General features: G+C 38.4%; 1 protein-coding gene and 1 long non-coding RNA gene across 7 annotated transcripts in view; both read left to right on the top strand.

The window, feature by feature from the left end:
• The window catches only part of il1rapl1a (interleukin 1 receptor accessory protein-like 1a), a 172,420-nt gene that overhangs the window by 119,477 nt on the left and 25,288 nt on the right, over positions 1–27,655 (top strand). The window lies entirely within an intron of this gene.
• On the top strand, positions 4,153–7,346 carry LOC131455453 (uncharacterized). 2 transcript variants are annotated; one of them, XR_009239804.1, is made up of 6 exons: positions 4,174–4,188; positions 4,265–4,428; positions 5,771–5,806; positions 5,934–6,095; positions 6,204–6,293; positions 7,023–7,346. It is a non-coding gene; the product is annotated as an uncharacterized LOC131455453 (long non-coding RNA). The 2 variants fall into 2 exon arrangements; XR_009239803.1 differs by having other exon boundaries at positions 4,153–4,428.

Here is a 27,655-nt window from a genome sequence, read left to right as displayed (position 1 = left end):
GGAGGGCCCAGGCGATTGTGTTAAATCAGTCACCAATAAGTGGCTCTCCACCCTGTAAGCCAAGGGATGTCTTTAAAGAGAGACGATTTAGGTAATGGTAGCTTTTACCTTGTCTGCCTCTGATGCTCAGGTTCACTGACGGGTAATCAAAGAGAAGGAGCATGTGAGTCATTCCTGTATCACTCTTTATTTGATACAACAAGGGCAGACAGCCACAAGACATAGATGTAATGTGACCCATCTCCTTTTACAGAGGATCACTGCTTCCAGAAACCGCCTTTTATCTTTTTTCACCAATCACTGCTGCCTCAGTTTAAACAAGGTGGCAATGACAAGGTAAGGGGATATTATCATAGCAACTCGTTACATCACCCATAACAATCTGAACTCCTATTTGGCAAGTAATATGTTTTTGCAAACACAAGTTCTGGGGTACAACTTGACACCTTTTGAACAAAACCAGCTGCCAATCACAATGGTGTCCACTCCAATTTTGCAGTCTATTCCTGTAAATGGGAACATCATTTACAAAATTGGCATGTGCTTTTGAAGGAGAACTGAAATGAGACTGAGACCTTTAACTCTTCAGGAAAAGCTTTGCCAACATCATTTTCCCATAGACTTCTATTTAAACAGAGTTACTTTTGCAACAAGCAAAGGCGCCCCATGTTGGCTATTCAATACATTCCCATCTCCTGTTTTACTTCTGGAGGAACCAGGAAGACTATGTCAATGTGTTATACACTCATTAGCCATTTTATAGAAGTTACACCTGTTCAACTGCTTGTTAATTCAAATATCTAATCAATCACATGCCAGCATTTCAGTACGTAGACATGGTCAGAAGTGAAGACATGAAGTTCAAACTGAGCATCAGGATGAGACAGAAAGGTGATTGAAGTGGTTTTGAATGTGGCATGATTGTTGGTACCAGACAGACTAGTCTGAATATTTCAGAAACTGCTGATCTACAAGGATTTCCACACACAAACATCTTTAAAGTTTAAAGGTGACATCGAATGCTCGTATCACACATACATGTTAGTTATGGAGGTCTACTTACATATATTAACTTGTTTTCATGGTGAACATCCTCCCAAATGAGCCGATTGAAATATCTCCTCACTGACGCCCACTGTCCTGTGATTGGCCAGGTACCCGGAAGTGATGTAATTAGCACGTCAGCTCTCAGATACGCAGCTCCCCCTCTGGCACGGTGGATGCTCTGCATCTCAGCAGCTACAATGAGAGTAGTTCTTCTTCTTTTGCGGTTGAATGTACGCAACCAGATGTGCCCCGGACTAGTGCCTGCACCAGGAAGAGCTACAGTGGTGAGAAGAGTGGTGAGGTTTACTGATGACAACATCAACAAACAGAAGTGCCTTTCGGCTTCGCAGAGCCCAGTAAAACAATAAAACCCTATTTTCTCAGTAGTGGCTGAACTGTTTGTTTTGAAACTTTAGGGTTTCATAAACGAGGTAATGACGCAGATACACACATAAAAGCAGCGTTAATTGGAGCTTCCGGTCTATGTCGCCTTTAAAGAGAATTGTCTGAAGGAGAGTGAATTTCCAGTGAGCTGCATTTCTCTGGGCCTTGCTGATACCTGAGGTTAGAGGAGAATAGCCAGATTAGTTTTAAATAGTCAACAGTAACTCATAACAGTAACTGTAGTGCTCCGAAGACTATATAACACTCTGTTGGGTGTCCTGCTGTGTTTCTAATAAAGTGACAAGTGAGTGTAGACCTCATACATAGAACGCAGTGGAAACTGAGTAACTGGCCTATTTTGCAGAAAGAGATGGCTGGACAGCAATTAGAAAGGATGGATATGTGATGAAAGAAAGACTAGAGAAATGGAAGGGAAAGGGAGGAGGGAGCTGGCACTGGAATGACATGCATGAACAGCAAAGCGAGCAGGGGAAAAAATGGCCTTGCCATTCACTTTGAAGCATGCTCTACTTCTGTCGGTCTTACATAACAGGAAAATGAAGAAAAACAAGTCCCGAAAAACTAGGCAGACTTGAGAGAGGAAATAAGAGGACAAGACAGGACTCCAAACTCCAGGGCTCTGATGTTTCCGGCAGCCGAGTGGCTGCATTTGGACTCTGAAGTTCCTTATCACACCACACCAAGCTTTAGTGTTGATTGAGGGGTAAAAGAGCCAGCAGAAAAAGAGGGAGATCAGTCAGTGGTGTGAAGACAGACAAGAAAGGGTTGTGAGAAGGTAGTCAGACCGGAGACTGGAGAAGTGGAGGATGGGAGGAGAGGGACCGTACTTAGCATTTGAACTGTCTTAGTATACATTATCTGCATTACATTACATAAGCCACTTTACCCATCCTCACTGGTGACAAGTATTGGTTGACCAGCAACGGCCCACCACAGTTCATACACAGCATATCAGCTCTTCATTATTAAAAGACGGAGGCCAGGATCAGTAATGAATAGCACTCTGGCACTTTAGCCTCTGTATATTGCTGTTGCCCTCTTTCTACTGTACTGTATTTTCTTTTCCTCCTTATGACAATCAGTCTTCATGATGTCACCATCGCCCACGGCAGTGAATGTTGCTATGGAGATCAGTAGATCTGCACCAAGTTGCTGCTTCAGGGAGAGTGTGTGCAAGCTTGCATTAGTGCATGCATTTGTGTGCACATCTCTCCAGTGTGTTTCTGTGCACACCGTTCATCTTTAATTGCCATCTGCAATCTGCATCCTGAACACAGTCGGTAATTCGAGAGGCCCAGCATGGGGTAAATAGATGACACTCATTTACAAGTGTGTTAATGGACTTTCTCTGTCTTGTGTCCTTTTTCTCTCAAGCACTCTGTTTCTCTCTCTCTCTCTCTCTCTCTCTCTCTATCTTTCACCCCCGCCCCCCATTCGTGTCCACATTGCACAGTGCATGAAATCATATAATGCAACACCTGAAGCAGTATAAAGAGGATTGATGTCTGTAATTGACTTAAAGATAATATTATAAATGTGTTCATTGTTTTAATTTATTCATCTTCACTTTTATTAGCATCAATATTATTGGATTGACTATGAATGGTGACCTCTGGAGAACAACAGTTAACAGTTTTCCTCAGAAAACTATAGGATAAAGTAACACATTTGAAATAAATAAGAGAGCACACAAAAATAAACATGTTTATCTGTGATGTACGTAGTGGAAAGATGTTAATAACCATTTCCTTTAGCTCTTTGGCCTCTCCTTGCAATTTCTTTTCTGGTTTCTACTTATCTCCCCCTCCCCGCCTCTTTCCTTCCTCTTGTAACTACTCTGTTAAACCCCTGAAATGTGTTATTAGTACTAAACAATGGCAGAATAGGCATTTTAAATACCAACTTTACTTCCCCTAATAACTACCCTCAATAGCAATAATTACCCCCTTTGAAACAAAAGGGAAAAAACCCTTCTTGAGTTACTAGATAATAAGTGTGCAGCTGGGGCCATGTGTTTCATGTGTTCATGTGTGGGTTCTCAGTTGCATATATATATATATATATATGTATATACATATATATATATATATATATATGCTATGTATATATTGCACATGATATCGGAGACTGCAGACCTTTTCTCTACAGTTTCAGCCTTTTGTATTTTCCACTGTGCTGTCAGCTTGCAAAGTTAAACTTTTAATTTCATCGATTTTGTTCTTTCAGTTGCTTTATTTTTTTTAGTGTTGTATGTTTGTTATGTATTGCCAACCCACCACACAGCTCTGTCAACTCCCAATTGTCAGCAATATCCATAATGATATGCTCAGCATCAGATTTATATATATGTATATTCATATATTTTCATGTATATGTATATTCATATTCATACACTGTAAAACGCTACAGCCCCTTTTAGTTATATCAAATTAATACTTGTATTTAACTCAAAGAGCTCTGACAAGTTTTGGATTTTAAACTTAAGTGTGCACGTTTTCTGAATTTAAACTTTAAGTTCTATGTTGTGTTGACAATTTGACACCTTAGGCGGATCTTGATGTGTTCACTTAACTAGAATTTCTGAGTTATGATTAAATTGTGCGTGGGTGGTGAAAAGGGCGGGCTTTCATTGAGCAGGGGTGAGGGGGGATGGCAGGTGGCAAGATGGAAAAAAAAAGCAGCTATTACTTTTAATCTTGAAAGAAAATCGTCTTTAAACCATGGCAAAGTTTAAAGGTATATAAAATAACCTGTCTGCACATACAGCTAAGTTTTGTGTTCACAATTATGAATCTATAATCTATAAATATAGAAAAAAGTGGTAAACAAAAGAGGACTACTTTCCATGGCGGATGGATAATATGCAGCGCTACCTGATAACAACCTGTGAATAGAGGCGGACTCATTTTCTCATCGAGTTGGAGCAGCAGGACCCCTAAAGGAGAGGAACTTTCCTACTGATTTACCTTACCGAAGGTGAGTTTTTATATATATCTTTTGATTAAGTATGTGTAAATCAATCTTAATGTTGTTTAAAACGATGTTTGAATGTAGATTTTAGTTTTTAACTGTAGCTGAAAACTTAATTGAAGTCGATAATAAGCTAACTACCGTGACCTTGTTAGACTCATTGTGGGCACATTTCCTTAACCGCGCCTTTTCTAAAAAAGTACATAATTCAAAAACATTAACCAATTAGGTCCGTTTTTATATATATTTAATGTCTGGTTTTTAGCTAGACGGAGAGATGAGACCTTCATTTGCGTCAGACCTTCGTTTAATTTTTTTATTTTTTTTTTCCAATGTAAACCAGTGTTGTCAGTTAAACACGTTATTAGCGGAGTAAAAGCAAACCTCATTTTAACGGCGGCAATTTTTTTTATCGCGAGATCAACGTTCCTTTTGGCCGAGCAAAATTTGTAGTTTTTTCACATACTGTTGCAACAACTAGTAACGTTAAAAAAAACTACAACACCACACCGGATATAGCTAGACCGGAAGGAGTAGTAGGTGAACGTTACGCTTTGAGTGGATGGCTCTCCTCCGTCTCCAAGCGGGCTCTGCGTATCCAACACAGCCTGGATCATTTCTCGCTGAACTCCCTACATCCAAGTAATGATGTATGCAGTGTTATCAACTAAGCTGGCAGACCCCCCCAAACCGTAGTAAGGATACGTCCAAAGACCGCTAGCTCCTTTAGCTCGGGTTAGCTCGTTACGGCAACAACACACTAAATCACGGGACTTTGTCTGCGTTGAAGAACTGCACTTTATTCACAGCACTGCAGGGTGATACACAGCCTCTCTTATTATTGTGCGGCTCTCACAATAAGAGGAATAACTCAAAAATATGCAGGGTGACAGAGATATTCACCTGCGGCTGGCTAATGTATGTCTGATATCATGTATGTATATGTGCTATGTAACGTCTCTTCGTTGAATAAGATGTGTAATAATAATTAATCTAAAATAATATTTTGACACATTTTGGCTTGAACAAATATTGCGTCTCCTGCAATTTGAAATTGCAGTAAGCTGTATTGCTATTTCAATAACATTTGTATTAATTATTCAGCCCTACACTACAGTATATGCCAATATTGTTTAAAATAAAAAAAACATTTGCAGAAAGTAAGCTGATCCACTTTTCTATGTTGATAAGAGCTTTGAAATGAGAAAAATAATGGGACAAAATTTAAATCAGTCTATTGTCTCCGTCACCAACAGCAAAACTGCATAAAACAAAAGTAAATGTGTTGATAATTTTGTATAATATGCCTACAGATAAACAATTAATATATGTTTTTCCCAATTTTCAGATATCTGCAAGAATGGGCATTTAATGAAGTGGAAATGTAAGTTTTGTCCATTCTTCAGTGCGCAAGGAGCCTTTAATGTATTTTCATTGTCTTTATAAAGCTTTATGCAGCTCTAATTTCTTTCTCTCATGCCCCCTTTTCTGTATTTTGTCATTTGTTTCAGCTGAGTGCTGAGTTCGACAGAGTTGTCACCAAAAACCTGCTGGAGTCATTTCTGGAAGGACTAGATGCCACAATGGCAAGTCTGTTGGAGCTCTACAAAGCTGGGGTGGCATCAAAGAGGTGGTCAAACCTGAGCAGTGTTCTACAGTGTCTTCAACAGGAGGTATGGACTGTTCAGGAAAACAAATCTAATTTCTTATAAGTATGTACCAAAATAAGATGATTATAGAGGATTCTATTGCATTTACATACTCTTGCCTTTTTTGTGTAGGACACAAACCAACACAAAAGAACAGCTGCCTTACTTGGTCGTTCGCACTATCTGGCTGAGGATTCGTCAGACGTAATAAGGATGTGTGATGTAAGTCAATGTATTTACTAGGGCTGGAGAAATTACTCGATTAATAAATTAATCTTTATCTACTTTGATAATTGATTAATCGGTTTGAGTATTTTTCTTTAAATAAGAAAAAATAAGTTTTCTGATTTTTCAGCTTCTTAAATGTGAATATTCACTGGGAATATAATTTCCAGGTTTGAAGAACACTGATCAACATTTTCAATGTTTACTGACATTTTATTGATGAAACAACGATTAATCAAGAATTTTGAAAATAGTTGTTATTTGCAGCCCTAGTCTTTTATACAGATTTTTTTTTTTGCCAAAATTAAAACATATACAATATTCCAACTACCAAGGACTAATCTGAAACTGTCAGTCTTTAACATATTTAACAAAATCTTCTACACAAAATTTACAGTAATAAAATGGAGGACTAGCCTGGCTAATGTCAGACTGTATCTCAATCTTATTTGAGATTGAGTATTAGTGCAGACCTTGTCAGAATAAAGGTTCAACCACTGTTCAGCATCGGTACATGTTATACAAAACAGTACAATTTAAGAAAGATGCAGCAACCTGGCCCTCAATAGGCTGTATTAAAGGGGGTTATGTCTGTAAAATGTTTAAGTATTGATAAAATAATGAGATGTCACAACTGTTCTATCAGTATATTTTGACGTTCATAAAAATGAAAAAAAACATGTTTTCCTTTATGAGACTTTAATTGTCTTTTATCTTCGTCATCAGGCTCATGGAGAAACCCTTGATGAGAGGAATGCAGGTTGGACTGTTAATTGGACATGAGGAATCTCTGCACGGTGCATTTGCTCTCAAAGTCTTCAACGTGGCTGTGGTGGTATAAGAGACAATCATTCTTCATGACCTACAGGATGTGCCCACAGGCTTCGCCATGCTGATGGGAGCAACATACTGCCTGAACCTCCAGTACCCACACCACATTGGGCCAAATTATAATGTGGAAATGTATGATACTTAACAACTTGTCTTTGGTGTGGTTTGCTGTTTTTTAAGCTGCTGTTTAACGTGGTTTAAATAAATGACTGCAAGAGCTGCAAGAGTCGATTGTGATTATTTCAAATCATTCAGCTTGATAGCATCAGTCAAAATAAAATAGACATTCAAATTAAAACAAATATGAAATTTAAATTCTCTTAACTTGATAGGACAAGTTGTGTCAATATAAAATAGTTGTATCAACTTGAAATTGTAATTTATTATAATGCAGAAAGTGACTTTTACATCTCTGTAAATATAGGATATTTATTTGTTTGAACTTGCTGTAAAGAGTTGAACCACAAAGCGATTGAAAGTTGAATCAACTTTATAACTAATAGATGAATGTTGAGATAACTATACCACTGCACTTTACTCAACTTTATTAACTTGAGTTTATTAGTCAAAACAAGGATAATGCTTAAGTTGAGTTGAATTGCAATTCTAAGGCAGCAGGTGAACTTCCGTTTGCAAGTTGAACAGACTAAAAATGTCTTACAGTGTACGGTTCATGCAACTCTTGCCTTTGCAACAAGCAAGAAGAGTTTGCGACCCTGGAACAAGGACCTTTCTGCATGGAGTTTGCATGTCCTCCACATGTGTGTTTGGATTTTCTACGACTTCCTCCCATAGTCCAAAAACATGTCATATGAGGATTAATAAAATTGGACACTCTAAATTGACCGTAGGTGTGAATGTGAGAGTGGATGGTTGTTTGTCTCTATATGTGGCTACTGTGCACAGTGTACCCCATCTATCGCATGTCAGCTGAGATTGATATGTGGAGGATAAAGTGGTAGAAGATGGATAGATGGATAGATGGATGTTTTATGCATATAAAGTTAAAAAAACATTGGAATCAATCCTCTCATTGCTACTAGGGCTGTCACTTTTAATTTGGATATTTGTTAAAAACTTTTAGGGGTAAGTTCAAACATTAAAATCTTGAAAATATTCAGCCTAGATAAGCATCACAGTGTATGAAGTAATTACTATGTAGTCCAGCAGGGGGCATGGTGAGCACAGCTTGGCCTTAGATTCACTTTGAATCCATCAGAATACTAAGATAATGATGCTGTTTTATTGTGAAAATTAAGGGATGATCACACCAGCAAAGCATCTAAAAAGCAGTATGGGGGAAGTATTTCAGCTTTTAAACTATAGATGACAAGGTAACCTATAAAACAGCTGAGATGATTACCTTTTAGCTCCAACAGAGTGAAGCAGCAAAATGGCACAACAAGTGATCAACTTCACATAACTAAGAGTAAGATGAATAATAAATAACTCATTCAGTTTCAATAGTCTCCTCTCACACACTATGTGGGGCTTGGACAGTTATGTGTGTGTGTGTGTGTGTGTGTTGAATGTCTTTCATGAAAAAAGTACAAGTTAAAATGATACTGGTCTTAAAGGGACTACAGTGAACACAATTGGTGCAAAATCGTTGCACTTTAAATTAAGTGTTTTACTATTATGTTTTCAGTTACTTGCATAATTATTATTTATTGTCATTCATGTGTATGTTTTAATTTCGGGAGATGCTGAGCTCCTTCCATAGACCATTAAAAGAAATCGGCATAGCCGTCTGGAGGCCATGGGGGCAGCAGTGCTGCTGTGCTGGTTGCAAAAATAATTCTGTTTGAATGGAAGTCTATGGGAAAATGAATCTACTATACTTCTCACTTGAGTCCTGACATTGGTAAACATTTTCCTGAGGAGTTACTGTGTTAATATGATTGGACACCAGTGTGATTGACAGCTAGTATCATCCTGCCTGGTTGCAACTTCCATTTGCAGTATGTCAACATGACGCTGGACAAATCATGAGGCTTCAAAAGGGGAGGTCAGGTTTATTTGTTGTTTTAGAGCATTTAAACCTTCATCTTGGCAATTAAGTGTGTTCTGTATGAAAACCAACTTTGGAGTGATTGCCATAGCATTTATCCACTCTGAAAATCAGCAAACCAGACCACCGATGCCTCATTAGCTTCATCTAAAACTACTCTGTGTATTTTTTGTAGAGTAGAATTGAGAAGGTTTTTGCTTTATGACCAGCATGGTTAGGAAGTTAAGTTACAGCAACAAAAATGACCTCTTTTCCCTGGTAATGATTCTGTTACTTCAAATCATGGTAGCTCATTATAGAGGACCAAGTAGTGCTCTCTGTACCTCTGATTATTTTTTTTCAATATTTTAACTTTTTGTCTTAGTAGAGACAGACAAGAAAAATGGAGGCCTCCACACACAAAAGCTCAACAATTGCCACCATCAGAAAGTATATTTTATGTGAATATCATCTAGGTCCTGATCCATTTCAAACATGGTCAGGAATGCTGCCAATACCAATCCAGTAAATCCAATAATCACAATCTATTGCATACGTCTTATCTTTGCCCTTTTTGTGGGCTAATTACACCGGTGACATGCTTGTTGTCATTAATAACCACTTAACGTGTTAAGTGACTCATGCCAAGCCAACATTGATCTTTGCGTATGCAAGATTAGCAGTATGGATTGGTTTTGATAATAGCCACCTCTTTCTATGTGTTCTCTCTCACACACAGTCTCAGACTACAGACTGTGACAACAGGGGTAAGCTCCCTGTAAGATCTGTTTTGATTCTTTATGCTTCTTTTCAACTAAATGAGGTACATCGGCCCAAAAATTGGCAAAGTCAGTGACATTTTCAAAATGTCTTGGCTGGGCCAATAACAAGATTTGAAATGTTCCTTCTCCTCCTCATGGCTTCCTTCCACATAGGATTCATGGAGCAATGTTGACTTTCACTCATGTACAGACATGGCGCACACAATGACTCATCTTCTCAGGATACTCGTTTGCTAGTTATCCCACTTTTACTCATCTGAAATCAGTTGTTACTTTTTAATGTTGTCAGGGGGAAAAATAAACAATGCATGCATGCCAATCACATCTTCTTCGACTGATGATGATAAAACCAAAACCATTTTAGTCACACATTTTAGTGTGAATGCTTGTTATAAGCATTACCTCAACCACCTCATCAGTTTACAGCTGCTGTTAATACATCTAGATATTATTTCATTTAGCATACAGTATATTGGCGGAAAAATAAAATCCTACTTTCCATGTGTTAACATTTGTAAGAATTGTTAAAGATTTATTAAAGACATTTTAATACCAGTTAGGCCTTGCAGTGTCATTTTAAGGATCCTGGGGGATCCTGTTTAAAAAGCATTAATGGGGAAGCACTTCACTTCTAAATGAACATCATGGGGTTGTCATTTCTACAAAATGGTAAACACCATGTAGTTCAGTGATGATGGCACATCACCAGGCAATTCCTCAGGTTTAATGGTGACCGGGAGATTGTTGCATACTTAAACACTGCTGGCCTGTCAGCTCTCCTCTCTTTGCTGTCACTGTCTCTCTCAACACTCAGAGGACGTATTTCTTTAATTCCTGTAGAGCTCTCACCATCTGTCCAGTGCTGCCTGCTGGCACCAGAACCTGCCTGTTCTGATGACTCACTATAGGCTGTGTGTCCGGCAGCCGCCAGAGTTGTTTAAATTTGACACTTCACTTTTCTGAAGGCTCTTATGGTGACAGCTCTTGGTTTTCTGTGTATAATATTATAGATCTGCATCATTGCAGTGACAGCACATATTCAATTATACCCACGTAACATTTCTTGTTGATTTTCCAGTCACTTGAAGGAACAGCTCGATTGCAGAAGCATTAGTTTTGTTTTGGGGATGGGACATTGACGTTTCATTTGTAAAGGAATGTTTAAATTATTTAGGTTCATAAGTATGTGACTGTTTATATTGGCCAATGAAAGAGTAGCCATATGCATTGATATGGAAAACTGGGGATCCAATGCATCATCTAATCAAATAGTTTACATGGTAATCTTTACTGAAAATGCACACCCCTACTATAAAGTGACTTTAGATAGCATGTCATTTGGTTTGATTTACTGTACTGTGCATATATGACATTTAATGTGATTGAATATTATTTAATATTATTATATTTTGTAATGTTTTGTCACTTTTCATTTGATCTTTTTATAGATGCGACTCATTTTATATTTTTTCAAAACCAGAATTTCTTGTTCTTGATTCATTTGGTTTGTTCCTTTTATTATTTAACTTTTTCTAACATTATCAACTCATGTTGGGTTTTTGCATGAATCGTGAAAGTCAAACACTGTGACCCTCACATTTAGATAACAAAGGTATTATTTGAGTATGTCTGCTCTCTGTCTCAAAGCTTTATTTTACTCCATTATTCTTGTTATGAGCCCATTTCAAACCTTGGTGATGATAAAAGCGTAGCCTTTTTGATATGAGGTGTGGCGAGACAAAAACCTGCAATACACGAGCCTACAACTTCTCTCAACTGACCTGCTACTATATTAATCTCCCTCTTTCCTCTTCTTAGTTTAATTTTTTCTTTCTACTCAGTGGATTTTCTAATCTCATGCGCTCCCCTATTAGAGATAACATGACCCTTTGTGTGTTGGCAGCTCCCTGTGTGGCCTTTAAGAGTGAAGCAGACTCAGAACAGCTGTGGATCAAGGGAAGAGTGATGTGGGGCAAAAGTGCACCTCATTCCACAGATTTCCACCAAAAAAGGACATCTTTGTATTCAACTGGAAAATGAGTCACCTTTACGTATGTGCATGTGCAATCAAGCTTACAAGCACCGGTCCGACCTTATCTATTTTTCTCCTCGTTGTTCTCCTCAATAGAACAGGCCCTCTCATATACTGTATTTCACTGTTTCACATGTGATCTGTCACTTTCACTTTTTCCAAATGTTCCTCCTCATCTCACATGCACACTCTGCCTCTATTTTCTCCCGTCAGCTCTATCAGCCTTTCAATTCAAGGCTGCCTCTTATATTTACCATTTGCAGAGTAAATATGTAAAAAGAGTTTATGCTGAAACCAAACTGGGAAATAAGTACTCATCAAATGTACTTCACAGACCCTCATCTGAGGCAAATCTCTCAACAGTGATATCCGTGATATCCACTGTGCTGCTGCAAAGTTCAGCAATTTAATTAGCTGGGACTTGTTTTTCACCGTGTTTTTTGTTTTTGTTTTATTTTTTTTTATTTTTTTTTGCTTTCCCTTTGAGTTTCAAGATAAATTCTCTACATCTTACTTGTTGGTGAGTCTTACTTACACTATAATTAATTCAGGAGTCAGCTTTTTAATATGTTATGTCTGCCATTAAGGCTGTTGTTAATGTTCAGTGTTTTTACAGCGCTGTATCAGAACACTGCACACGAATGCTGCATTTCTTTTCTGTCCACATCAGGCTCTCGTTTCCTTTATGTATGTGACTGTTCATGCATGCACTCGCGGTATTCCCAGCAGAATCTGTTTGTGACTCTATTTGAAACAAATAACTTTTCCATTCCCCACATTCCCCATGCTCTGCAGGTAGCTTTAGCTTTGTTAACCTGTGCGAATTAAAGGGAAATACACACAGGGAAACTAAGTTGAGATTGATTGTGCCACAATTGGAAATTGTAATTCTCGGCTGGCAGTAGCTGGTATCATTTTTGTCCAATTTAAAAACATCATCATGCATTGTACAAAATGATAAAAGACTAAATAGATAACAGTTGATAAACGTGTCTGTAGAAACAAAGCCTCTGCATTCTCAATGTAAAATAATAGCACAATGGGTTATTTTAAGTTACCCAAATTGAAGCCATACTATTCCATGTGAAAATATTGATCGCGTTATCTGATCCAAGTGTCATGATTAGTTCCATGTTTTGGGGAAAAATTGCTCGTCCAGCTATAAAATTACAAATTAATGTGGTGAAGAGCCCAGATGTTGGAGTTTCCCACCAGCATTGAAATGCAACACTTCTCAATGTGAATGGGAATGTGCAGTGAAAAATAAGCCAAATCTCTGCACAAGACAAGCAATGCGGTCCACATGTGACAGGTGATCTGTTCACTCACCTTCAACAGTCTGTAAGTAGAAGTAAAGCAACACATTTTAGACATCCGTATGCAGTTAGGGTGATTCAAAAAGAAAAAAAAAATCTGTGAAGTCTGAATACTAACAGTGTATTTATGTACTTGACAGTCTCATACGTATCGTCTGACACACAAACGATGCATACGAAGATACTGTATGTATATCTATATATACATATGATTGTTCCAGTTTTTGTGGAATGATGCAGCTGCCTTGGTGGGAATGATAGTGCAGTGCAGTGGAAAAGTACAGAATGCTAATGATATTCTACAGGAGAAGTTCCAGTCGTGCTGCGATAATCATTTCTACAGGATTAAATCCTGACCCACATCAGCCTGGCATATTAGCATTCTGAGAGAGTACTGCAGCAAGATTCCTCACAGACTAAATGGCTCCAGTTGATAGGATGAGGAAAGAGGAAGGAAAATAGAATGTGGAGACAGAGAGAGTGGTAAAGGAGAGAGGACTTGGAAATAATGTGGGAAAGAAAGTCATCCTGTGTCAGGTCTTGTGTGTTTGTTGTATGTGCTATTTCCTGGCATGTTTTCTGAGACAAGCCCCTGTCAACCTGTGTTTGGACCCTCCCTACACTGTGGTTCCATTTGCATCTTATCATTTCCACTAAAAAAGAGATGTCTCCGTGAAATTGCCAGCACCACGATGACACTGAATGGTTGGCACTTGAAAGGAACTATATTGAATGTGACTTTTCATGAGTGCCGGCTTATAAATTCAGATGACCTTGAATCGCAAATATTTTTTTTTATCCACAGCAAGATCAATCAAGGAACCCACACTTTAGACAAAGAGAGGTTTTATGCTCCCAACAGCACACCAGCAGAGCCTCAAGTCTTTTTTTATCGAACTGAGACTTCACAGCACCTTTCCTCCCATTTCTATTTTAAATTCCGGTCCACGCTTTGATATTTGATATAATCCCATGTTCCTGAAGGTATATTTCAGGTTTTTTGAAGGGTGTGTTGTATCAGGTATTGACATGTTATCAACATGGACTTTGTTCAGCGTGCCACAGCTTCTGTGAACTAACCATGCTTTTAGACGCTCACTCTCACTGACAACACGGCTGCCAGCAGAGCAGGGACAAAAGGACAAACTGATGTTTCGTTACAATAAAAGGCTACATCTGATTAAGTCTACACTATCTTAAGATAATGTCTGCTATTTCTTCTTGCCTTTTCCAGCTGAAAACATATATTTGTTAACTGCTCTCTCCCCACACTTAATTCCACAGAGAAAATTGGTGATTTTACATCACTGCACACATCATTAATCCACTGCTGCCTCCACCAGTTGTGTTCAAATGAGTCATCTTGTGACATCGGTGTTTCTATTTCGCCATGCAGATTTCTCTCTAAGCAACAAGCTTACAGGTCTGCAGCGGCCCCAGTGTCCTCCCATTTTCATGTACAAAGCGGTTTCCAGTTGGAAGAAGCTATTAACCAGAGAGATCAAGCAGCAAACATTATTCTTAAGATACTGGTTTGATAAGTGGTCTGAATCAGTTTTTCCTTCCATTTCTTCCAGCAAACCATGTTGTAATTGAGAGTGACTGTACAGGTACCAGACTGTTTCAAGGAAACAACACCACACTGCCAACTCAGTGTTGATTGTGTCAGAAGCTTGTATAACCGTACTTCAAAAAACTAATAATAAAAAAAAAAAACAATCCCTGTATTAGAAACCTTCAATTGTCATTTGTGTGTCAGGAGGTTCGACAGATTTTATGGCAGTGTAGCAATTACAAAGTTGAGCAAACACCCATTATTATTTTTTTGCAATCACGTTTACATTTTTGGTGTGTCAGAAAGCAACAGATGGTTTGCTGGAAATAATGGAAAGACTGGCCCACTCAAAGCTATTACGGGAAAATTATATTATTTTCACCCTGGGTGTTTTGGCCATCATTCCTGTTGGTTGTGATAACGTAATTATCTAGCTGCTTTTCTAGTTTCATAAATGGGTCTCAGCTATAAACGGCTTCATAACAGAATCCACAGGGGAAGATAACATGAGCTTTATATCTGTCCTTTAAAAAATGGCCTCATAGAGGAAGGAATTCAGTAGAGCTTATCTGTGTGAGACCAGAGTTATTATGAAAAATGCTAATAGATTATGTTTACCTTGGATGAACAGAGGAAGGTGAGAACAACAGAAAGTGGAGTTTTACAGGGAAGTGGCTAGATTTAAATTGTCTCCCTCAGATGTCCTGCTTGAAGGTTAGAGTTTCCATTATTCCCAACCTGTACTGCACATATACACATATAAATACAAATATAGTTTCACTTGCATTAAGCTCGTCTTTACTTTGTTAGTAGTGGATTTTTTAACTCAAATTCCATCACTGGTTTTTGGAGCAAAATATTTTGAGGAAATTCATAGTATACACATGCACACACGCACACGCGCAAATGTGCATCCCCATGATTGCTGTGTATATTTCAGCGTGTATCTCAGGGCCACTTGTCTCTGAAATGAAGTACCACGCTGCTTCACTGGTAATACCTGTCTCTTTATGGAATCAATTAGAGTCCAAGGCACAGCTTCTGTTGTCTCACAGAGAATAATCACTCACTCTTTCTCTGCGCCCAATGGCCCATGGATAAATCCAGGCTATTGTATAGTTTATTGATGGACTGCTCCTTATTTATCATTTAAAGACAGCTTACTGTGATAAGGGAATGTCTGAGTATGTGTTCAGCAGTGTGTGTGTGTGTGTGTGAAAGATTTTGCATTTTCTGGAATTTCATATTAAATAGTTTAAAGTAGTTGGAAGTTAGTATGACTCTTTGAACTGGAGCCCACAATCGGCTGGAGTTAGTTGAACTTACTCCTTTCTTACTACTTTCGCAAATGTCCAACATGGTAAATATTACGTTTTGCTTCATAATTTTATTTCTGGCCACTTAATAATCAGATTATGCTGTATGTGTATATCTATGGCTTCAGGGGAAACAGAAACCATTTTATTAGAAACTACTTTCCATTTCTGTCTGATTCTCTGCATCTGTGGACTTCCTCTCTTTCAGACCTTGTTAAAAGATAGCAAATCAATTTGAAAAAAAAACAAAAAAAAAGAAGAATCTTAAAGCCACAGTGCGTAACTTTTGTTGATTTTGTTGTTGTCGATATTGTTATCGTGCCTCTGTCTGGTCTTTGTGAACAGAAATGATGTAACATGATTTGTGTGCTTTGTCCTTCATCTGAAACGGGCTCTGTCAAGCAAAACTGTCAGACCTGAGTGAGGGAGCATTTGTGTGTAAACACCCACAGTGCAGGGGCGGACGCTAACATTAAACTGCCGAATGACTGGGTCTTTTGAGAAGTACAAGTCACTTCTGAAACTTTTTGAGGATGCTTCTTTGTGTTTTCAATCATACTCCAACCTGTTCACAGTTGGAACATTTGTTTATAATTAAAAGTTACACAATACAGCTTTATGACTGAAAACACAAAAACACATTAAAATGTACACAAATATAAAGTATGTAATATACTAAGCCAGCCATGTCTAATGAAACTTAAATGATTTGTCTGCAAGGATTTTAAAATCTGTGTTGAACTAGAGCTAATAATGTGCAACCCCTCAAGTCATTCCTAAACTCTAAGTTAATTACTCTCAAGGTAAGAAGCCATTAGACATCGCAGCAGTGTAAATAAATATCATTTATGACAGTCATGGAAAACAGGCTTCTTAAATGAAGTTTAAATAGGTTGTAGAAGTTGTGAAGGATGATGTGCAGGTCAAATGTGGTCAAATATCAATGCATAATAATATTATACAAAATAATCAAAAGCCATTTACTCTTTGGTTGTGGATGAAGGTGGATGAAGGCAAAGTGAACCTTTTGTGTTTCTGAAGTAACTACAGATCCTTGTTCTCAGAGATGAAAAAAGGGGAAATTGGATTTGGCGTCTTGGGTATAGGGTTGTGGCTTTGATTAGATCATTAGAGGATGATCTCTTCAATTAGATCATGTGACATTTCTATAGCAAAAGAGCAGCAGAACCTTTTTTTGTTGTTGTCAAAGTCACAGCAGCGGAGGAAAAGTGACTCATCATTGTGAGGATTTGTGCAGTGCAGCTGATTTGACCCCTTTCGTGGACAAGGAGCCACTGATAGAAGCTGAACTCTCCCTTTGGCAGGAAGCACACATTCTGTAGGTTGACACGCATGCAAATGCACACACAAATCAAAAACCCAGCCTGCTTCCCACAGGAAATCATTGGCATAGTTAACATCCTGGCGTGCTCCCTCATCGCCACTGATTGGCTGAAACTCATCCCAAGAAGCTGCCCTCGCAGGTATTTTGCCAGAGTGAAATTATCCCAGCGCTTGGGGACATGATCAGCCTGTGTTAGTGTGTAAACATTTCTTTTTTTCCCCCGGTTCGTCATGTCCCCAGCCCACAAATCATTTGTCAGCCTTGATGTAGATTTGTCAACATACAAGCCTTCTGTGGCTAGAGCTCAGTCTGAACTCCCACTCAAAAGCCCTGAATTTACTGGACGTGCACTAGCTGGATTTGGAAAGAGGGAGGGTGACTTGAAAATTGGAAAAACAATGATAAATTGAAATAAGTTAGAGATAAAAATGAGGAGGAGTGGATGAGAGTGTATTGTTGGACAAGTAGAATGAAAAGAGGCAGGGGGTGGCAAGGCCTTTGTGTTTAAAGCTGAAGTGTTTTTTTTATTTGATGGTCTGTTACAAAACCAGAGGGTGAAAGAGGGAGGACAAGGGTGGAGAATGGTCGGGGTGTGATAAGAGACTGAGGTGCAGGAGGTGAAGAGGGTTGTCGTTTGTGTTATAGAAAAAAGAGTGAGGCAGGAGCGGGGTCTCATGGAGTAGTGGAGTAAAGAATTGAAGGAGGGGTGGGGTGGGGTGGGGTGTGGGGTTCTGGATGATGCTCAGAAGATAAGCCAGAGCTTTGGTTGAAGGAAATTGCTGGATGAACACGGAAAAAATGTTATGCGTAAAATGGGGGATAAAGAAAAGATACAGAGGGTCTCTCACCAAAGGAAAGTGAAGATGTGTGATCTGTTGCACGGGGAGAAAGTAGATAAGAGAGAAAATTTAAATCAATTCCTTAGATTTGCTCTTCTTAAAACAAGGTATGATCTTAAGCCAGGGGTGTAGAGCTCTAGAGGGTGTGCAAAAAAATATCACATGAAGGTAAAAATGGCATAAACTCGATGCTTTTAAACTGGTCTGGTGTGTATTTATGTTTTTAAATGAGCTATGAATGTGTTGTTGTTGCTTTGTATTAGTCACATATTCACACCTTATAGTTTTCCATCATCTTCTCTACTGACACAACAATAATGTTTTTATTATTTAATCACTAATAGACTTGGAATAAAAACAGCCTTACATCTATAACTTTCTGCTCCAGCATTATTTCTGCTCCCCTCGCTATGCATGCAGGTGCATGTGTAAAAACCAGGTCATTAGCATTTTCACATCCAGTTAAAACATTTTAATGGACGCTGAAACATCGTTTGGAAATAGAAGACCTGCACACCTCAAAGCTGCCACTTAAGGAATTACCATGGCTCTACTTCAACAGCATTTTGTGGAAGAGTCTGTGCTTGAAACGTCACTGAATGACAAAGCAAATCCTCCAATGGAAGCTTTTAAGCTGTGCAGGTATATTTTCTTAGAACATTCTAGCACAGCAGCCATACTTCTTTCCAAGATGCTTTAAATAGCCCAATGAAATCTATGCACAGGAGTGTTTTCTTTCTTCGCTAGAACACAATCACAGATTAGAGTTTAGCAGGAACTCAGGCAGTCACAGTTGGTCTGATCAGACACACATGTTCTAGTATTAAATGCTTGCAAGGACAGAAAATAGATCAAAACTGTGGATGAAAACGTTGAAAATATTGTGGTTGCACAAGCATCAGTGGGTAACACTTGATATTATAATGATTATAGTTGGTAGGTATACTATTATGGTAGTACCATCTTATTTTATATGCAGGAAGTACCTTGGTATTAATCAAGTAAATGTTTTTTTAAATGATTCCTTGCATTGAATATAATGTGAACAGCACCAACCTTGAAACAAAAAACAATAAAATGTGTGGAACATTCAGTAAGAGCTGATACATTTCATCTTTAAAACGTTAGAATGACCAATTTGATTCCCAAGCATTCTCGTGTGAACTTATTAGACTGACCCAGTAATTCTCATTACCAAGCTATTAACTAGAAATTACATTGAGATGGAATCACCATGTTGTTACATGGTAAATGAAATAGTGAACATAGTCTCATCCATTCAGACCTTATAAAAATGTATCATATAAAATATGATATTGCCATGACCTTCAACTTTGTTGCATTAACCCCACTGGCTGCTGTTTTTTTATGGTCACTTTTTCACATTTTATACGTTGATACTTTTATGACATTAGCTTTTTATCACAGTTTAAATTGATGATGATATTGTATCTTTGTCGCACTTTGAGATTCTTCTTCAAATGAAAAATGCATTATGAGAAATGTACTAAATAATTATTTTTGTAGAATGTCTTGAAGTGTGTTACCATTGCACCTCAACTCTACTCAGATGTTTTAAGTGAACACAGGTGAATGGAAACAGACCTCCATAGTTAGATATAAAAGTATTTCATTCATAAATTAGTGGTACAAATGGGTTTCTGTTCAGATGTTAAATGCATATTTCAGCACTAACAAACATGCTTTGAATTTATTTTTTCATCTTTCCATTACAAAAAGCATATTTTATTTACTGGGTTATCATTTGCTGTGATACATGTTTAAAAGTGGATGGTAGGGCTGAACGATATAAGGGAGATATCTATTTGCTATTTTGATTTTCAAAGATTTACGAAGCTGCTCTCACCTAATTGATTTAAAATGTGATGTAATCTGCATTGGTGATTGAACAGTCAGAATAATTAAATTGCAGCTTTTGCGATTTCAAAATTGCATTGTTTCAACTTATAATTTGGATTTGAAACATTCATTGTTCAGACGTAGTGGATGGTGTGGTTAGTGAGCAGATATGGGGTCAGTTGATATTCTGGTCAGTAGCTCAGTATCTGCAGCCACTCCCCTCGTGTCACATGTTAAATGTGATGTTCCACATCAAGTGGTCTAATTACACTATTTAATTAGCCCCGAGGCCCTTGGACAGGAGCCAATTACAGCTCTCGCTTTCTTATGTTGTGCATGTCTGCGATTTTAAAGCTGCAAATTCTTCTACTTTTTCCCCCTCAACATTCCCACTTTCACAGTCACTTTTATCAGCGAGCGATTCTCATTCTCAAAAAACAAAAGTATATTCTTGGTCTGCAGCAAATCTCAAATGTCCCTGTCTTTCTGAAGCAGCAGGGAAAGCAGTTTTTAGAAGCATGGCACCCAGCGTCATTAAAGGGAAAATTACATTCTCTTTGGTCTCATTTTGGCCATAAATTTCACATGAACCCACAGCAGTGAGAAAAGTGCTCCCTAAACCCTCTGACATGAAATGAAAGTGTAAAAGAAAGGGAGGATGTGGAGCCTGCGGTGACAGGAAGACATGAGCGACAAAGACACTGTGGTTTGGAAATGTATGAACTGCAGTACGTCAAGGTGTGGAAAGGTTCCAAATTTGAGGGGTTGACAACACGTGGGAGCTGGCATGTGTGGAGGGATGTTGTTTCTATTCCCAGGTTAGACTTTCACAGAATACGGACCAGGGTGATTTTCGAGGAAGCAGTGTGGTACCAGCACTTTCTATGTTTCTATGTTGATCTATCAGTCAGTAAGAAAGATGAAGGAGATTGCTGTAAAGATGAAGGATCGTTTATTTAGTTTGTCATCATCATTTAGTTCATCATCATCTAATCCCCCTCCAGTGCCTTTCAGGGTATAATAGGACTCAGTCATCCGCTGCCTCAGACAGAGCACCTATTATGTCATCAAAAAGGGACATTTACAGACAAAAAAGCGGGGGTACAAAGTACCTGTTCACAAAGGTCGTAATTTTTACCGGTAATTAAAGGCTTACGTTACCCTGACAGATCATCTGGAGCCACAGAGCAAATGTGGAGAAGGAACGACTGCTGAAAAGAAGCAGGATTCTCCTCTGTTAAAATCTCTCAGGGTAGTAATGGTAATTAAGGGGTTGTCTCTGGAGAGGGGGACAATATTAGAACAGAGGGGAGGCTGAGGTGGGGGAGTGGTGGGCCACAACTCGATCATAAGGTGGGTTTGATTTGTGCATAAAAACACCTGATCGGAAACAGTTGAAAAAAATATGTTATATATTGCATTAAAGTTGTTGCACTTGAGGGGGGTGGAAAGGTTTTTTTTATGTAACAATTTAGATGTGAATGAGTGCAATGGAAACAATTCCAGCAAAGAAAAGATAAATCATGTGACTGAAACGTCTTTCATACGTCAGTATTTCACTGCATTGAACAAAACTACAACATTCCTCCACAGTGTAAGAAGCAAATAATATTACAAAAATGAATTGAAGCAGCAACAAAACGCCACCAAGATCATCATACATCATCAAGCTGCTCCTTATTATAGTGTTGTACTACTACTACTACCTCCTTACCTCAATGAACTAACTCCCAGTATTTACAGCAATTGATGGAAACGCAGGTCTGATTGTTGGCCAATCAGAAGACAGACAGACATATCATTGTTATTTTGGGAGAAGATCTTTGTTTAGACATACAACAAAGTTGAGCTATTTGTATTCCTACAATGTAGGATTTTGTTGGAACTACAAAATTCTACTTTACAGCATACGACACGTCGTGTCAGGCTGTGTTATTGAAGTCATCTGTGATGCCAAATCTTTTCCATGTCATCCCAGTTACGTATGATTCCGTTCTTAATGGGATGCTTCAGAGCCACGACTCTTCTCATGTGTTGAGCCTCGTGTCCAATGTAGGATTCCCTTTCAAAGTAAGCATTTATTACTTCCTCATATGTCGGCATCCCGATAAGTGTTGAGTATGACAAATCAGCAAAGGCAATGTTGAGGCCGAAAAGCACCAATCAGGAAGTGGATGTGAATGTGAACAACTGCATTACACAAGGACTCTGTTGTTGTCCACCCATACTAATGCACAGTACTAGAGTTTTCATACTAAAATAGAGCCAGTAGCATTTTACATTTTTAAGGCTCTAAAACTGATGTGAAATTGTGCATTTTCTGTATTTGTTAAACTTTGCAATACCGTTTTCAAGGTAATCTAACTATATTCTCACTGCCCTCACTTATTCCTTCATCTACTCTGCCAAAATCTTTCCATCCACTGTTTTTGGAGTTATCGCTCCTCTGAATTTGAGATCTCGCTGTGACCTGCATTTTTCTGCATTGCAGGGAGAAAAAGTTCAGTCTGCTGAAGTTGTTTCACATTCGCTCACTCCCTTGCCACATTATAAACAGTCGAGTTTAGCACAGCGGTTCTGAAATGTTTTTTTAAAAAAAATATGTCACAAAACAAGACAAACTATTTTATGATTGTTTGCACTCAGAATAAAATTTGTTTACCTCTTCCAAATTAGATCCCACTTTGATTGTTTCTCACCATCAGCAGAAATCTGATGCCTCTAAAGGCACTGTACCTGTCGCCTATACTGTACTTTGCCATTATGAAGCCTGCAGAGCTGCTCTTACCCAGCACAGTAAGTGTTGTCATGGTAACCTGCAGAAGGTGAAAGAAAAGGGATGATAGATTTGGATGTTTCTGAGCTCAGCATCCCACTCCCGATACGACCAGACAACAGTAAACACACCTGTCTGTTTTTACGGTTCCTTGGAGAGCCCATCCCCTCGCCTCCTCCTGCTGCACTGAGACATGAACCTGGACAGAGATGGAGGATCATATATTTTTAGCAGTGGGACTGAGAGTTTCTAAGAATCATCAATTCATCATCTTTTTTGAAAGCTCTTTTTTTACTTTAATAATTTTGTGCCCCCTCCCTTTTTTATTCCCATTCACTGTAGAAGCTGTGTGTATTGTGAGAGTCTTACTCTGACTGTTGTATAACTCAGGCTGCGGTCTATAGAGAACAGAAAGAAAATGTACATAGTTATTATCCTAGACAAAATGCATTAGGGACATTCTTCACTGCCACTTTTCCATGTGACAGTCCACAGCTATGTACCTCCATTTGTTACACTGGACACAAATGCAGAGATAATGTACATAAATGATTAGAAGCTGTTTCTATATCAGTCAAACTAAAGACAAATTGATATGTATCACATTTTTTTAGTTCAAAGCCTATTTGTGTCTATTTATTGTGTGTCTTTTTATCCTTCATGTGTGCAGAAAAAGAATGACACAGTACCAGGTGAACTTGTTCACGCTTGTTTCACACTGTGTGAGGGAGGAATTATGACTGACAGGGCTTGTGTCAGGTTCTTCTGCAGCGATCGCCACATATCACAACTGACTGTACCCCCGCCCCCCATACATGACTCATACGACATGCACACATAATCACTTTTAAATGAAATGCTTGAGATATGCTAAATCAAATTATGGTATTTGTCAAAAGCTAGGGTGCCGTGCAGAATGTTTTATGCCTTTAATGTTTGGTGGGTTTTTTTCATTTCAGATGAAGTATTGTCATCAAATTGTGCTGTAAAGACTATTCACGTTGAAGTTTTCACATATAATTGTATCTTGATGCCTCAATGGCAGTACTGTAACAGCCCTAAAAACCATTCCAAGACATCATGGATGTAATATCATGATTGAAATACAGAATCATGTGAACACATACAACATGTGCATGTAATGCTCAAGCATGTCCTGCATAAACGTGGTGCAAAGTAAAGAAAGTTTTCAACATGAAGTAGTAGGACAAACACAAGTTTTGACACTTGAACCTGTTGAAATATTTTCTGGACGGGTCCCAATAGAGTGACTGATAAATACTTATACTATACAGTCATTATAGCATTGCTAAAACAACAAATCTAAAGCCTAATACTTTTGCATATCACTATGCAAGACATACCGTACAAAGAATCTAAACGCTAAATACAACCCCTTTGCTTCTCATGCCTCACTTTGCACATATATACAATTTGTAACTGGCAAAATTGAAGTTGGACACGCCCCACTGCACATGTGCCGTGCACTTTAGACCATGAGCTATAGATTGTTTTAAACTGGGCCCACTGTAGTCAGGCCTCACCACAATAAACTACATCACTGCCAAAAAATAAAGTCACTCTGTTGTTCTGTGGTGGACAAGTAAGCAAGACCACAGTGGCAGTCCGATTATCTGGGGGCAGTGTATTGATCCCAGTGATATCCTCAGGGTCATCGTCTGCGGTCCAGATTCCTGACAGTAATGGGCGGTCCTGGCAGTCCCGGTATTTAATCTTTGTATTTTGATACAAAGATCTGCTTGGTCTCTTTCTTTTCTTGTAATAAAGCCAATTATTTATTTATTTTTCCCATTAAGTCATGACTAGAGCAACCCCATAAACTATAACAGTGGTGTCAAACTGGCGGCCAGTTGGATTTTGTAGCACAGTGACAACACACCGCAAAATCCTTGTAGAGGCCATAGTTTTTGCTTTATCTTACATCAAAACGTGTTCAAGTCAAACTAAAATAGCAACCACCAAAATAACATTTGAACTACTTAAAATAGAGTTTTGAATCACATTGTAATGTGGTCGATTGTACTCCAATATCACTGACAAGCAAGAGACAATTCCTCCTGTGATCTGATGACTCAATGCCCAAAGACAATATTGATTATATTATTGTTTTATTCATTTCCCACACAAAAGGTACAAACTGATGCTTTCTATGATTTCATCATTTGGATCGTAGACCTTTACTGTGCAGATTGATGCACAGTGTGTTGAGAGTTTGTTGCTAGAGAGTTCTTTTCACATTTATCTGCTGTTCTGAGTCTGAGACATATGGGCAGCCAGTGTGGGAAGCCAGAAATCAGAAATCAAAAAAAAATCTAGTGAAATCTTGAAGTCTCCAGGGAATGCTAGGATCTTAGAGCAGACTGTTGTCATCAGTAATTAAATCAAACTTTAAGCCTTGTCTGTTGTGCACCTTGTGGTATTGTGTGCACTTTTTTTGAGAGAAATCTCTGTATTACTACAACTACATCACCATGTTTAAGGGTTGGCCAAATGAAACTGTACTTTCCAACAGACGAGATGAAAAAAGGAGATGATGCATGCAGCTGTTTCCGTGGTAACCTCATGTTTTTGGAGGAGTACCCTGAGAGAAAACTGGTGGGAAAAGCCAGTCCTGAGTTTGTAATGTGATGTAAATACAAGAGTGTTTTTTTAATGACATTTTCCACTACACAGTTTGCATATTTGCTTGTTTTTTGCTTTTCCATTAGCTATAGTACCTGGTACTTTTTTTAGTACCTGCTCTGGCGAGGTTGCATGCGAGCTGAACAGATACTATATGTGACTTTACAAGTCACTAGTCACTATCTTGTGTGTGTCGAGTGTAAAACAAAGTCATGTCAGTTTCATGCTATAGTAATGGAAAATCATAGGTGAGGCGTGCCGTGCCGAGAACTGTATAGTGGAAAAGTGCCGTAATTATTCACTGTCAACTGTGAAAACTTTTATATCATGGGATTCTAGATCTGTTACCTGTTTTATGATTTGTTTTGTTAAAGTTGTGATTTGTTTATATTATATTTCCTTGTGATTGATGCCTATGTTGCGTCATATACTGTACAAAGAACAACAAAACAAACAGAAATCAAACAAATGAGGATGGAACAAAGTTCAACTCAGGCTGAGGAATGTACTAGCTTGTAGCATCTCTTCCTCTGTCAGCCTTTGTCCTGCCTTAAAAATGTAAAAGTAACAGAACACTGGGTTGTGCTGCATGCCGGAGTGTGTTATGTAACATCAAACACATTTACTATGACTTATTCAAAAAAAAAAAAGCACACCAGATTGTAGCTTATTCTACAAATAAAACATGGCAGTGGCTGTCAAACCTACTCATTAAAGTTTGAAAGACAAGGGTCCTATTCACTGGAGTCTAGCAGAAAAAGAAAAGACAGAAATGACATTGACGTGTGTGTTCATGTATATTCATGTCTGTGAGTTTTATTGTGCATGGTTTCTTTTTCTTTGGCATGTCTGTTCATTCATCTGCCCTCCTGTCTGCGTGTCTGTCAATCTCACTGTGTGCCATGCATCTGTCCTGGTTTTGGAGTGTTTTCTTTGCAACGTTTGTTTTCCTCCCCTCTCCTCTGGTTTGGAAAGAATGTCTCGTCTGCCCGTCTGTCTGAGTGCCAGCTCTGCAAAGAGTAATTATCCCAAATACTGTGAAATCAGCTAAACGTGTAGCAAGAGTTGATGCTAATCACATCTCTGACCCCATGTAATGCACTCCCTTCACCCACTCATCAATTTATCTTTTCATTCACTTGCTCACCCGAGCCAAAGACTCGTCCCCAGTCAAGGTTTGCTTGTGTTCAACTAGATTTGGTCCCTGACTGTTTCTCCCAACAGCTGGCCTCTTTAATATGCATTTCAAAATTCCTTAATCCAAATATAATATAATACAATAGAATAGATGGATAACAAAACAAAAGATTTCCAGTGTGTGAAGTGGGTAAAGGTAATCATGCCAAGCCAGTTAGTCAGTTAGTCATGTATGGCTGTTGGTATTACTCAATCAATAGCACTAAATTATGAGCATTTTAAGTAAATAAAATATAACAGAAGATGTTAGTGATGTTCACAACATCTATTTATTTAAATATTTAGTCTGTTTATTTAGATTATTCTTAACATTTCCAATAATGAAAAACTTCCAGCACATGGTCCATTTTATCTGGTGTCCTGTTGTCCTCCAGGACAGAAAATCAGTGAATATAACTAAACATTAGTGACAATTTTTAAAAATAGATATTATTTACGGTGGCAGGCGCAAACGCACTGCAACTACCCAAAACACATGCAGGAGGGGAAACGAGCTGCATACAGTGTTTTGGGACTTGCCGGTGTTTTGGGAATCCACAGCGTTTGTGAATATGCAGCTTATTTCTCCTCCTGCATGTGTTTTGGGTCGTTGCAGTGCGTTTGCCCCTGTCGGCTAACGTAATTATTCTTGTTTAACAATAACAAAAAAAACTAAAAAAGTCACTAGAAGCAAACACTTAGAACGGGTAACTGTGCAACCTGGGAAATGATTATTCTGGGCCAAAATAATGAGATAGGCAGGTAGACAGAGCACTGGTGTTTTCCACAAATCAATTTTCATTTTAAAGTGTAATTTAATACCTGTCCTCCTGGTTAGAGGTCAGCAGCATGTGTGACCACAGCCAACAGTTTTGATGAAGAGTCATATGAGAAGATC

Source organism: Solea solea, chromosome 2 (genome assembly GCF_958295425.1).
Source record: "Solea solea chromosome 2, fSolSol10.1, whole genome shotgun sequence".
In the NCBI taxonomy this organism is placed as follows: domain Eukaryota; kingdom Metazoa; phylum Chordata; class Actinopteri; order Pleuronectiformes; family Soleidae; genus Solea; species Solea solea.
Note: the sequence above shows the minus strand (reverse complement) of the source record. Positions and strands in the feature narration are given on the sequence as shown.